The 14,497-nt window shown below is 43.7% G+C and overlaps 1 non-coding gene across 1 annotated transcript; it reads right to left on the bottom strand.

Moving 5' to 3' along the window:
• Nucleotides 1–2,457: 2,457 nt before the first annotated feature.
• Nucleotides 2,458–2,620, bottom strand: LOC117064295. Its single transcript, XR_004429365.1, has one exon. It is a non-coding gene; the product is annotated as a U1 spliceosomal RNA (small nuclear RNA).
• Between the last annotated feature and the right edge of the window lie 11,877 nt (nt 2,621–14,497).

The following is a 14,497-nucleotide window of genomic DNA, read 5'->3' as shown; positions in this document are numbered from 1 at the left end:
TCCTCACACAGAAAAAGGAGAGCTGACTAGCTCTCTGGCTTCTTCTTCTTCTTCTTCTTTTTTTTTCCTTTTTTAGAGACAGGGTCTTTCTATATTGCCGAGGCTGAACTCAAACTCCTGGGCTCAAGCAATCCCCCTGTCTTAGCCTCCCGCGTAGCTGGGACTGCAGATGTGTGACACCATACCTGGCTTCTGGCCTCTTCTTATGTCAATGAAAAGAGTCAAACTGTGTAAAATATTTGAAGAGATTTACTCTGAGCCAAATGTGAGGACCATGACTCATGACACAGCCTGACGAGGTCCTGAGAACATGTACCCAAGGTAGTTGGGTCACAGCTTAATTTTATACATTTTAGGGGGACAGAAGTTACAGGCAGACATCCATCAATGCATGTAAGGTGCACGTTGGTTCAGTTTGGAAAGGCAGGACAACTCCAGGTGGGGTGGGGTGAAGTGGGGGCTTCCAGGTCACAGGTGGTTTCAAAGATTTTCTGATTGGCAGTTGGTTGGAAGAGTTGATTCTCTCCTATATCGGGAAAAGACCTGGACAGGGAAGGGGATTCTCTAGAGAGTAATTTTCCCTACAAGAGGCAGCTTTGCAGGGCCATTTCAAATATGTCAAATAAATAAATTTTAGGGTAAAATACGGTGATTTCTTTCAGAGCCTGTTATTTATCATGTGATGCTATACCAGAGTCAGGTTGGAATTTGGTATCTTATTGCTGCAAAGAGTCTGTTTTGTCAATCTTAAGATCTCTGTTTTAATGTTAGCACTGACCATTTGTGCCTGAATTCCAAAAGGAGGAGGGTATAATGAAGCATGCCTGACTTCCCCTTCCCGTCATGGCCTGAACTAGTTTTTCAGATTTACTTTGGAATGCCCTTGGCTGAGAGGAGGCTTCATCAGTCGATTGGGGGGCTTAGAATTTTATTTTTGGTTTACACTTCTAAGAACACTAATCTCATTCATAAGGGCTCCACCTTCATGACCTAATCATCTCCCAAAGGCTCCATCTTCAAATACCCTTGCTTGGGATTAGCGTTTCAACACACAAAGTTTGGGGGGATACAAACTTCAGTCCATTGCAGATAGACTACTCTCAGTTAAATGGAACTCAGCAGTTCTTGAATGCACTACCCTATCTTTTTGCCTTTACTTAGATTGTTTCTTCTTCCTGGACTGTCTTTCCCCCATTTCTATCAGGCTTAAATTCCACTTTCTCCATGAAGTCTTCAACTTTCCAGACTGGAAGTTAGCCTCCCACAGCACAGTATCTTTACTTCTGTTACAGGATTTTCAAAATGTACTCATTTGTCATTATCTGAATATAAGTCACATACCTGATTGTTAATTTCTGGAAGGCAAAGACTATGTCTTTCTTTCCTTCTTCTTTTTTTTTTTTTGAGGTGGAGTCTTGCTCTGTCTCCCAGGCTAGAGTGCAGTGGTGCAATCTCAGCTCACTGCAACCTCCGCCTCCTGGGTTCAAGCATTTCTCATGCCTCAGCCTCCCGAGTAGCTGGGATTACAGGTGCCTGCCACTATGCCCAACTAATTTTTTGTATTTTTAGTAGAGATAGCATTTCACCATGTTGGTCAGGCTGGTCTTGAACTCCTGACCTCAAGCAATCCATCCACCTCAGCCTTCCAAAGTGTTGGGATTACAGGCCTGAGCCACTGCAGTCGGCCATGTCTTTCTTTTAAAGTCTCCATGTCTCTAATAGCACTGGGCTCAGGGCCCTGCCTGCTGAAACACTCGATGGGGGTCTGCTGAATTGACTGTCTTTCACAGATGCAGACACACATGGGGAACACATGTATTTTCAGACTAAGTCTTCTACTATCTGGGAATGTTAGGGCAAGAAGAGTAAAGATGTCATGATCTGGCAGGAGCTGAGGCTGAGCTCTAAAGGGAGAGGAGGGGAGGGGAGGGAGCCAAGAGACAGCTGGTAGGGTTTGCCATTTGAGTAGACTTGTCTTTAGGTTGAGTTGCTTCAAAGTTCTAGAGCCAGAGATTAAAAAAAAAAGCTGGGAGTTTTTCCATCACACCCATGCTTCTGTACTGTGCAGTCAAATTTGGTGAGCAGGCAAGGGGTGTGAGCTGGAGTGGGGGTAGGTCCCTTGGGAACTGGGGAATTTGCTCCTAACTCTTGGAAATTCTCCAGAGTAGAGAAAATCAGTGTCGTTTGTATTATCCTAAGGTTTAACATGTGGTGGGACTTCAAGGAGTCCAGGGACAAAGGTCAAGAACTCACTATTCAAAAAAAAGATAAAAATAACCTATAACTATTTTCTGAAATATTTGTTCTCAGCAGTAGTCAAAGAACTGTAAATCCAGACAATGAGGTTGTCCCTCTCTGCCTTGTATTTTATCCATGTGTGTGTGAGGTACGGGCTGTTCCTTTGTGCATTTTCTTTTATTTACTTTGAATCATAATTTTTTTCTTTTTAATAAACACCAGGGGAGAGCACACACATAGTCCCCCACTACCATAAATTATGCAGTTGAGTTTCCCACATTGGGATAATCGCAGGGGTCAGCACATCCAGAGTGCAATGGATAAGACTCGCCCTGGGAAAACCACCTTCGTGATCGTGGTATCCCCTATGCCAGGTGCTTTGTGCATTGTAATACACAAATGTAAAAGTGATAGAAACTTGGCCACCTTGACTGTCTATTTTAAAAGCTGTCTATTAAAAAAACCGGTATCTTCTTTGATCTAGCAATTCTACCTCTAGAAATGTATCTTTAAGAAAAGGATTAATTGTGCATTTATAATAATGCATAAAAATCTGGCAAACATGTTCATAGCAGTCCACTTTTTAATAATAATATATGTATCCTAAATATGATTATAGGAATTGAATAAATAGACATTCTTACCATAGAATACTCTGAGGTTGATAAACATGATGGTGAAGATATTGAGCAGTTTTCCTTAAAAGCAGTTCTCAATTCACTGCTGATTTGTGGAAATGTGCACTGTCCATACCAGGCAGCAATTCTAAGCCGTCTCAAGAACTGAGGCACAGATTCCTTTAACTTTGGTTTTTTTGAGACAGAGTCTCACTCTGTGGCTCAGGTGGGGTGCAGTGGCGTGATCTCGGCTCACTGCAACCTCCACCTTTTGGAGTAGCTGGGATTACAGGCATGTGCCACCATGCCCAGCTAATTACTGTATTTTTTTTTTTTAGTAGAGATAGGGTTTCACCACATTGGTCAGGTGAGTCTTGAACTCCTGACCTCAAGTGATCCGCCTGCCTTCACCTTTCAAAGTGCTGGGATTACCAGGCATGAGCCACTGTGCCCGACCAGATCCCTTTAACTTAAACTGCCCTATGCTTGCTTGGTTCAAGTTTTGCTGAGGCCAGAATGAGCAGAAGGTGGGAATGGGTCTAGGTATTGAAGCTCCTGGCCCCCCATTTAGGGAGCTAGGTTTGTGCACAGGTGTTGAGTCGGGAGGTGCTGCAGGATTAGCTTCTCCCAGGGGGCAGCTCTAGGGGGAGTCTCTGGTCTTTACCTTTGGTGGCTTTTTTTCTGTATCTAATCCATGGAGGAAACCGCATGGACATCAGGCTGACTCTGACCTGCCTGATGTTAGAAGGGTAATTCTGGACGTGGAAGGATGCTCAGTATCCATTGTCAAGTGAAACAAGCAGTTCACGAAACAGAAACAGCATAGTGCAGTATTGTTTTATTTTTTCTTGGTAGACACATTATGTGTATCTGCACCTACACCTAAACTTCTTTTTATTTAGATACAGGTAGAATAACAACCAGAAAAAAGGTTTATCAAATGTTACTTGTTGTTTCTGGGTTGTGGAAATGCAATAATTTTCATTTGTGTTTATGAGTCCTTAAACATTTTGTTTACTCTCTTTTTTGTTATAAAAAAATATGTATCAGTTGTTTAATGAAAATTTACAAAGAATAATGATATCCGGGGAGCTCTGCCTCTGATTTCCTTTTCTCTGCCCATTGAACTGTAACAAGTAACTCCTGATTCCAGGTCTTTCGGCCCACATTGAGAGTCTGGTCGGAGGAATCATTCATACTGACTGGGCATCTGGGAGTGTCATGAAGCAGGTGGGCTTTGAGGAGCTGACTCTGTAGGGAGAACTCTGATGGGAGGAACGCCATGCCACGCTGAGGGGACAGCATGAGTGAGAAAAGGGAATGGCCCACTGTGGACAGCGAGTTAATTCCAGGCCTTTATGGACACTGATGCTGAATGCAGGTGTCTGAGATGCTTCATGGGAGAAGGCAGCTAGGCACTCACTTACTGCCTTCCATATGGATACAGGGAACTGCCTTTAATTGTTCTTTTACTCTTTTTCATTTGAAAGTCTTGTCCTCATGAAAAGAGAGGTTCGTGGAGGGCAGACATTTCTTTTGAAAGTCCCTCAGTAAATTTCCCAGTGCTGGGCAGAGGGGATGTCAGTGGATGCCTGCTGGCAAGACTAGAAAGGATTTGAGTTGACACTGACAGGCACAAATGTATGCCATCCCGAAATATGTCAGCCTAAAAGATGGCTTCTCAACGGAAGGCAATGAAGAAGAAGCAGATACAAAAAATGCTCTCGGTCTTGCCCTCTCCTCAGTCATTTGCCTAAAAGCAGAACATAAATTTGTAAAGGGGTCCCTGTTCCCCTTCCTACTAGTTAGGACAGAAATTAATCACTGAGGACAACACTAGACCCATATCAGCCCAGATATGGCAGCAGAGAAACCCACATACAAACCTTAGTTAGCCCTTATCTTCCATTATTTTCTCCATGTATTTGCCTTTCTACAATTTGCTGCCCCTTGAAACTCAAGGTTTTTTTCCTTTGTCTTATCACTTCTCTAAAAATCTATTGTTCTTTTGTTAAGATGTTATATAAGCCTAAGTTCTAACCACCCTGATTTACTCATTGATGGGTACTGCCATGGGAAGCGATGATGCACCTGTTAATAACCTGTTTTTCTCCTGTTAATCTATTTCTTCTTAGTCTAATTTGCAGGGCCCCAGCTGCAGAACTCAAGATGGCTAGAACAAAAGATATTTTCCCTCCCCTACAGCATGAATTCCATTAAGGTAGCTTTAGGGAATAGCTCCGTGTCTCTTGTTTTGGTCTGTAGGAAGTTTAGAAGATGGCTAAACTGGTTGTGGTGGCTCATGCCTATAATCCCAGCACTTTGGAAGGCTGAAGAGGGAGGAATTTGAGACTAACTCGGGCAACATGGTGAGACTTCTGTCCCTACAAAAAATAAAAAATTAGCCAGGTGTGGTGATGCATGCCTGTAGCCCCAGCTGAGGTGGGAAGCCTGCATGAGACCAGAAGTTTGAGCCTGCAGTGAGCCATAATTGAGTCATTGTACTGCAGCCTGGATCACACAGTGAGACCCTGCCTTGAAAAAATAAAAAGAAAGAAAGAATGAAAGAGAATGGCCTATTTATATAATTCTTTCCTCTGAAGCTGTTTTTATAGAGGGATGAGGGTTCTTATGAGTAATTTGGTACACATAGTAGTTGATGTGGTTTGGTCCTGTGTCCCCACCCAAATCTCATGTCGAATTGTAATCCCCACATGTGAGGGGAAGGACCTAGTGGGAGGTGGTTGGATGGTGGGGCGGATTGGATTTCCCCCTTGCTCTTCTCATGATAGTGAGTGAGTTCTCACGAGATCTTATCATTTAAAAGTGTGTAGCACCTCCCCCTTCTCTCTCTCTCTTGCTGTCATGTAAGATGTGCCTTGCTTCCCCTTTGCCTTCCACCATGATTGTAAATTTCCTAAGGCATCCCCAGCCATGCGAAACGGTGAATCAGTTAAACCTCTTTTCTTTATAAATTACCCAGTTTCAGGTAGTTCTTTATAGCAGTGTGAATATGGACTAATATTTAAATTTAGCTTATAAATAATTTGCTTTTTATTCATAGAATAGATGCAGGGTTATCTATAAGATAAAACAACTCAAACTCACTTGCACACTGACATGCTTCTTGCCTGGGAGGCTGTGGGCCTGCTGAGAATTATATCTAAGTGAACCACCCTCACTGATGTAGCTGGATAGTTAAATTACTCACACACTTATCAAATGTTTCTCTATCTGCCAAACCAGGAACAAAGACAACTGGCAGGTACTACTTGGGGTCTTTTCAAAATCTGGCCTCTCCTTGGAAACGCACTCTAGGTCCCTGCCCTGCCCTCGCATGTGATGGGGTGGGGGTGGTTGGTTCTGAGGTACACGTGTGAGATGGGAATTCCATATGGGCAGCTTTAGGGAATGGCTTCTCCCCTGTTAGGAGCCCACAAACCATGCTGGAGTGAGTATCCTCAGAGGGGAGACACAGGAAGGGAGATGGTGCCTGGACGCCTCTCCTCAGCTCCCTGTGGCAGCCGAGGGCCTCTCTCACTGCTCCCTGGCCAGGCAGGGAGACTTGGAGGGGGCCATTATTTTTGCAGTTTGTGAACTTACTTTATTAGTTGGGGATGATTTCCCAAGGACTTGAAAGGAACGTCTGAACATAGAAACCTGCAGGAGGGATTAGGAGTCCTGGCATCCCAGGAGAGAAGGTGGCAGCCCCTAACCCTGTTGCCTCACAGTTAGGCCCTGGAGGGCATATTGGCAATGGGAACATTCACTCCAGACCATCAGTGTCCAACTCTCTGCCCTTTCCCCAGCAGTCGCTTTGCTGCTCTCCTTTGTCCTGCCCTGAGGTCCAGAAGCCCTTGGACACAACTGTGAGGATTTTAGGAATGTTTTTGTTTTCCTGACACCAGAGAAGCCCGTTTTAAACTTGCAAAATGACAACTTAAAAAAAAGTGCTGATGATTGGCAGATGCATGAAGCCCTGAGACCAAAACTATATTCACCTGCCAACCCACATACCATCCAAGACTAATTTTAGCTACAGTCTCAGTTTTAACCCTGTCTTCAACCAAGAAAGTGGTTGTCGAACTCCTCCTGTGCTGGGCTTGGGACGAGAGACCAGTGAGGCTGTGATCTTGCAGACATCCAGCACTTCCCTTTGCCCCAAAGCAATCTAAAAATGTTGCTCCAACACCGTATCTATCCAGTGGACCATCTAGCATATAGGTAACTCAGCCATGGCTGAGAACGAAAATAAATAAACAACTTTGCTGTTAGCTATCATTTCTTACACACACACACACACACACACTCTCACCTGCACACACATACACTAATTCACACACAGACACACATACATGTACCACACTCACTCATATCCACCACCCCCTCTGCACTCCTCAACACTGACATGTTTCCACACAGGCAGTGTGATGCAATGGAAAGATCCTTGACTTTGGAATTAAAGCAAAGTGACCATGTGATTTTGGGCATATTAGCTAAAGTCTCACAGGCTCCATTTCTTTCTTTCTTTTTTTATTCTTTGAGATAAGGTCTTGTTATGTTGCCCAGGCTGGATCACAGGCATGATCATAGCATACTGCAGCCTTGAACTCCTGGCCTCAAGTGATCCTCCTGCTTCAGCCTCCTGAGTAGTCAGGACTACAGTTGAGTGCCACAGTGCCTGGCTCCTCAGTTTCTTAATCTGCAAAAGGGATGCAAATACTTACTATATAGGATTTTTGTGAGGACTAGAAAGAAGTGAACTAACATATACAGGCAATGTGCTAAATGGGTACATACTACAAAAAATGTTTGTTCCTTTATACCCTACCTTCCCCCAGAGTGTATAGTCTACACTGTCACATACACAGTAATACTCATACACTATAGAGTATTGTTTCTCAAAAGTATGCCCATTCTCCTATCAAGACCCACCATCTAAATTTAATGCAGGGAAACCACTGCCCTCTCTCTTCCTATTGCTCACATGGAAAATATCTTGGAATTCTTTGACTACTGACCCCCAATTGAGTGAAGATTCTCTGATAACCAAGCCTGATACACTGAGTCTTCATTCTCACATCTCCTGTATTCTTGACAGCTGCAGAGCAGGTACATTGAGGGTGAGAGATGGGACTGTGATACAAATCATTAAAACCCCGATGTCTGAATGCTGATGGCTCTTTCTGGGCCTCTTAATGTGAGATCTGAAGAGGAAAAAATGGTGAGAGTATGTCTCCACTCCTTCTCAAGAGGCTTGGGGTCCACCAGGTTTCCTCCCATCTCCCCTGTATCAGCAAAGATGCTTTCAGCTGCTGTAAGTAACAGAGAACACAACCGGAAGCAATGTGAACTGTAAGAACAATTATCTTACTAAGAAGTAGGATGGAAACAGGTGATTTCAGGATTGGTGCAGTGGCTCCACCATGTCATGAAGACTCGGGTGCATCTCATTTGTCCATTTGCCATCTGCATTTTGGTGGTGTCTCCCCTTAGGATCATGAGTTGACCATAGCAGTCCAAGGTGCTACATTTCCTCATCAAATGGGGAAGAAAGCATTATGTAGGAGGAAAATCTTTCCCAGAAGCCGCTCAACAGGTTCCATAGGCCAGAATTAGGCTATATACTCACTCCTCAGCTGCAAGGGGAGCTGGAAAAGTGGGTGAATAGCATTGTCACTTCTGCAGAGGGCAATGTGCTCTTCGGCAAGGAAGACAGGTTGAGGGGATGCTTTTCGGGTAGGCAAACATGGGCATCTGCCAGATTTCCCTGGTTTCTAGTTCTCCAAACATCAGACAGCAATATCTGAAAAGTCCAAGTCCCACTTGTCCACACCCAGCTTGTTTTCTCTGTAGCTTGCAAGCTGTTGCTGGAATGTGGAGGTTTCTGGTTCCGGCTCATGGTACACCACTTCCTGTCATCGTCTCCTGTCATTTTGTTCTGTTGGCTAGATCCCAAATCATAGGTGCCAGTTTGTCAGCAGTCTGACTGGTGGCTGCAATACTTGTTGCACTCTTCTCATTGTCTCTTTGAAAAGCTGTCTTCCTGCTGTGCCTGTATCCAAGCAGGTCTATTTCCCTTCAATAGAGTGTGAATCCTGTCTTCAGGCAGGTGGAACTCCAAGACACCCTTCTCTGGCTGACTTTAATAGGGTCTGGCAGCGTATTGTCTGGTTTCTTTGTTTTGTCCCCTTACTCATTAGTCTAAGAGAACACAATTACAGCAACAGCACTCGTGGAAGGGCACTGCTGTGATTCTCCTCCCAATGGGTTGGTTTCCAGAAGTGCTTGTGTGCACTGATTCACATTGTGTTTCTGGTGGATACAGTTGAGTATTTGTTCCCTGCCTAAATCTCATGTTGAAATGTAATCCCCAATGTTGGAGGTAGGGCCTGATGGGAGGTGATTGGGTCATGGGGGCTAATCCCTCATGAATGGCTTAGTGCTGTCCTCATGATAGTGAGTGAGTTCTCACAAGATCTGGTTGTTTAAAGTGTGTGGCACCTCCCCTCCACCTCCCACTCCTGCTTTCGCCATGAGATGTGCAAGCTCCCAGTTTGCCTTCCATCATGATTGTAGCTTCCAGAGGCTTCCCCAGAAGCAGATGTCAGCACTGTGCTTCCTGTACAGCCTGCAGAACCATGAGCCAATTAAGCCTCTTATAAATTACCCAGTCTCAGATATTTCTTTATAGCAATGCAAGAATGGCTTAATACACTGACTCATCAGTTAAATTACATCAGACAGTTTAAAACAGAAACCTGATTGTGAAGAACCAAAGAGAAATTTTATTTTTATCATGCAAAAAGAAATCTGGAGGAAGTCTGTCTAGAACTGATACAATATACCCACGGTCCTTTCAGAGACCCAGGCTTCCTCATTCTTCCTGCTTTGCCATCTGTGATGTGTGGTTTCTATGCTCATGTTTGCAAGATGACTGTTTCACCAGTAGGAATTGCATTTTGTTCCAGGCAGGAGAAAGGGAGAAAGAAAGGCTAAGACTTTTCTTTCCTTTCCTTTTCTTTTCTTTTCCTTTCCTTTTCTCCTTCCTTCCTTCCTTCCTTCCTTCCTTCCTTCCTTCCTTCCTTCCTTCCTTCCTTCCTTCTTTCTTTCTTTCTTTCTTTCTTTCTTCTTTCTTTCTTTCTTTCTTTCTTTCTTTCCTCTCTCTCTCTTCTTTCTTTCTTTCTTTCTTTCTTTCTTCTTTCTTCTTTCTTTCTTTCCCCTCTCTTCTTTCTTCTTTCTTCTTTCTTTCTTTCTTCTTTCTTTCTTCTTTCTTTCTTCTTTCTTTCTTCTTTCTTTCTTTCTTTCCCCTCTCTCTCTTTTTTTTCTTTCTTTCTTCTTTTTCTTTTGTTCATTCTTTCTTTTTCTCTTTCTCTCCCCTTCCTTCCTTCCTTCCTTCCTTCCTTCCTTCCTCCTTCTTCTTTCCTTCATAAGGTAGCAATTAAGTTTTTCTAGATTATCCATGCTATTGGCTTCTACTTCTACCTTATTGACCAGAACTACATCCCATAGTCACTTCACTTCCTGCAAGGGAATCTAAGGGAGATATGAATGCACGTTGCCCAATAAATTGGTGTTCTAATAAGGAAGAGGAAAGAATGGATACTGGGTTGGCAGCTAACAGCGTCTGCTATGGAAATCCCCCCCTTCAGGTCAGGTGTGTTCTGGGGGAAAGGACGGTAAACCTGAAAGTCATGGATATAGTCCCATCTGCCATATTCCCCCAAGGCACTTAGTCCCTACTTGTGAAGAGTGCCTTAAGAATCTCCTAAATTTTGCAGAACACTGGTAGATATTTGCATAGGGGCATTTCTGCAGGATCCCTGGTTTCCTAAAATGATAAATATTCACTTGAGCCTTTTGTCTGTCTCCTTCTCTCCCTTCCTCAGTCTCTCTCTTCCTTCCTTCCACAAATAATTTTTGAGTCCCTCATATGCATCAGGCAATATGCTAGGCACCTAGGGACAAAGACAGATGTTGCTCCTTACTCTCCCGAACAAATGCAAGTTTGGTTACTGGAGGTCAGACAAAAATTGTGACTCTCAGGTGGACATCACCTGTTTGGAAGCAGCCAGGCAAGGGAGTGTGCTGTGGCTTGCAATGAGTTCAAGGCATTTCTGGAAAATGTGTTTGAGTAGTCTGCCATATTTGTGAAAAGTTACTCTGAGAGGGAAGACATAGGCCCTGAATCTTTCTGAAGGGCTGAAGTCATCCCTGATCCTCCAGCTGTTGACATCACACATGTATGTGGGAAGCTTGTTTTCCCAGTGACAGATGGCTGGATAAGTCAACTCAACTTCACACAGCATGGCGCCAGACTCTCCTTGGCTCCCACTCCCATCAGTCAGGATTCTTGCTGGTGATGTATGCAGGAGGTACACCAGGAGGGCAGACCAGGCCTAAAGAGGCTATGGCAGTACAGTCACACATCCATGTCTGGGTAACAACTCTTTCTTGAAAAGTTCTTAACCTGTAGATGAGAAAGCTGTGCATAACATCCAATTACACATGAAAGGGAGAAGGTGTCTGCTCGGGAAAATCTGAATTAATCAGGAATGACTATTAAAATGTTCTATTATTAATAACTACTTACACTTTTAAACAGGTTATACCTTTCAAAATGATAATGTATACTTGATCTCATTTGGGCTTTACAAGAATTTTACTGTAAAATCTATATCATTTTATATATTGAAATATTGGCAACTCTTTTACTTCCACCTAACAAAGCCAATAAAATGTCCACAGCCACTGAATATTAATATCTTAGGAACACTAAACCTCAAATGTTTTACTTTCTCCTTTTGTTTGCTTCATGATCCTTTTTTTTCCCACATGTGTTTTTGTTCTTGTCCAATTCTCCCCTGACCTTTACATGTTTTTGTTACTCCAGAGCATCTTTATCCTGGTATTTTATTTTTGATGTTCTACTGCAGCTCATTTCTTTTGTTCATTTTTTGCTTTTTGAGTTTTTAGAGACAATGTTATTGAGGTATAATTGGCATATATTAACAGCAAACCACACATATTTCAAAGTAATAATCTGATATGTGTTGACATATGTATAAACTCATAAAACCATCGCTACTGTCAAGACAGTGAACATACTCATTTATTTCAAGTGCCTTCAGTGGGTCTTTATTATTTGTAATCAAAAGAAACTTAACTCAGATACCATCTTATTGACATTTCTGGTTCTTAATACATTTGTGGGAACTCTCCTCCTGGTTCTGTATCCTTGGGGCTGTCAGTTCACCCTGGACCTCGGCTCTAATAAGTGACCCCATAGTCCATGCATCACTACCTCCCATTTCTCTTTCAGCAAGTCCTGTCCATCTCATGGAGTGGTTGAAAGAGCACAGTCTGGAGTTGGGAGACTGAGACCACACTACTGCCTTGCCTCTTTTCAGATGTGTGGCTTTGGACAATGATGATAATCATGATGTAGATTTCACCAGGTTGTTTAGGACCACATGAGAATCTCTTTATGTAACAGGCTGCTAATATGAAAGTCTGTGTATAGACATCAAGTCCGATATATGTGATATTTCAAAACCACATCACTAAATGGACAATTTACAAAGAAAACGTCATCAAACTGGCTCAAGATCTCTTGAATTCTTGCCTATTTTAAGGCAAGGAAAAGAACCAAGAAAGGAGAGAGGAACAGAGATTGTATGAGGGAAGTATTTTCTTGAGAGAGAACTATTGCCATGATGTATATCCCCCATACCTTGAAGTCCATTGGGAGCAGATGGCTTCAAGGCATCCATTCAGAGAACTTATCATGTGTCCCTGTGGTTGGGGGAAGAGGCCTAGCAGCAGCAGGATAGGTGAATTTCTTGGCCTCCAAGGGATGTGGAGGGCTAGGGGTTATAGAAGGGTTTCTCTGTGGTCAGAAGCTGGCCTCACTGGAGGGAGAAATGGGCTGGAAGAGCCCAGGAGGCCCTGACAGTCTGTGTGGAGTGGACTACAGAGGTTGGTGGTAACTGACAGGGTGCGGTCCACTGAGGAGCACAAGGCAGGACCCATATGGCGGGAGTGGTCAGAGAGGAACAGCAGAGAGGCTTCCAGGGAGCCCAAGAAAGCATCCATAGGGGAAGGAGTCTGCCTACCGGGCCATGAGAGCTGAAGCTATCAGCCACAGATAAATTCCTTGTCCCGCCTTACTCCTTCTCTTTTCATTCCCCATATGCCAGCCTGGGAGCAACTTCATGCCACCTCCAAGGAGTTTGGAAGCATGGGGAGGAGTCCCATCTTTGTGGGCATTTTATAACGTCTGAATTGGGAGATGTTTCTTAAGAGTGAGTAGAAAAGTCGTAAGAGGCCAGTTGTGGTGGCTCATGCCTATAATCCCAGCACTTTGGGAGGCTGAGACAAGTGGATCACTTGAGACTGGGAGTTCAAGACCAGCCTGGCCAACATGCTGAAACCCTGTCTCCACTAAAAATACAAAAATTAGCCAGGCGTGGTGGTGGGCGCCTGTAATCCCAGCTACTTGGGAGGCTGAGGTATGAGAATTGCTTGAACCCAGGAGGTGGAGGTTGCAATGAGCCAAGATCATATCACTGCACTCCAGCCTGAGTGACAGAGTGAGACTCTGTCTCAGAAAAAAAAAAAAAAAAGAAAGAAAAGTCATGAGACCTGACCATACATTCATCTAGAAGAAGGATATTTTAAAGGGAAAGGGAAAGATAAATTAAAATTGTGTGTGTTTTTTTTAGTTTTAATTTAATTTAATTTTTTTTTTTTTTTTTTTGAGACAGAATCTCACTCTGTTGCCCAGGCTGAAGTGCAGTGGTGCGATCTTGGCTCAGTGCAACCTCCGCCTCCTGGATTCAAGTGATTCCCATGACTCAGCCCCTGGAGTAGCTGGGATTACAGGCGTGTGCCACCACGCCCAGCTAATATTTTTGTATTTTTAGCAGAGACGCGGTTTCACCAAGTTGGCAGGCTGGTCTCGAACTCCTGACCTCAAGTAATCCACCCACCTCAGCCTCCCAAAGTTTTGGGATTATAGACGTGAGCCACCACGCCTGGCAAAATTGTGTTATTATTATATCTGTTTATTATACAAATGACACTCAAACTGTAAAATATACAATCTTAGTTACTGTTTTAGACTGCATTGCTATAAAGGAATACCTGAGGCTAGGTAGGAAAAGGGGTTTACTTGGCTCATGGTTCTGCAGGCTATACAACTGTACAAGAAGCATGGCACCAGGCCCCACCTCCAATGCTGGGAATCAAATTTCAACCTGAGATTTGGAGGGGACGAATATCCAAACTATACCTGTTACTATGTTCAGTACGTCCTTTACCTCCAACGCTTTTCTTCTTGCATACTTAAGGTTCTCCACCTTAAGCTGCATTGAATTGTCTGGAGGTCTTGGCGAAGCATGGATTTCTGGACCCCACCCCCAGACTGTTTGATTCCGTGGCTCTAGGGTGGGAGGCCAAGTGTCTGAAGTTCTCACAAGTTCCCAGATGATACTGATGCTGCTAGTTTGAGGGCCACACCTGGAGGGCCACTGCTCTAAAACCCTGATGCTCAAACTCGGCTGCCACTGGCACCACCTGGGCAGATCCAACAACTAGTGATGCTTTGGCCCTACCTCCAGATATGTTATTTAATTCATGTG

Source organism: Trachypithecus francoisi, unplaced genomic scaffold (assembly GCF_009764315.1).
Source record: "Trachypithecus francoisi isolate TF-2019V2 unplaced genomic scaffold, Tfra_2.0 Lachesis_group19, whole genome shotgun sequence".
Classification (NCBI taxonomy): Eukaryota; Metazoa; Chordata; class Mammalia; order Primates; family Cercopithecidae; genus Trachypithecus; species Trachypithecus francoisi.
The sequence above is the reverse complement of the archived record's forward strand: the minus strand, read 5'-3'. Positions and strand labels throughout refer to the sequence as shown.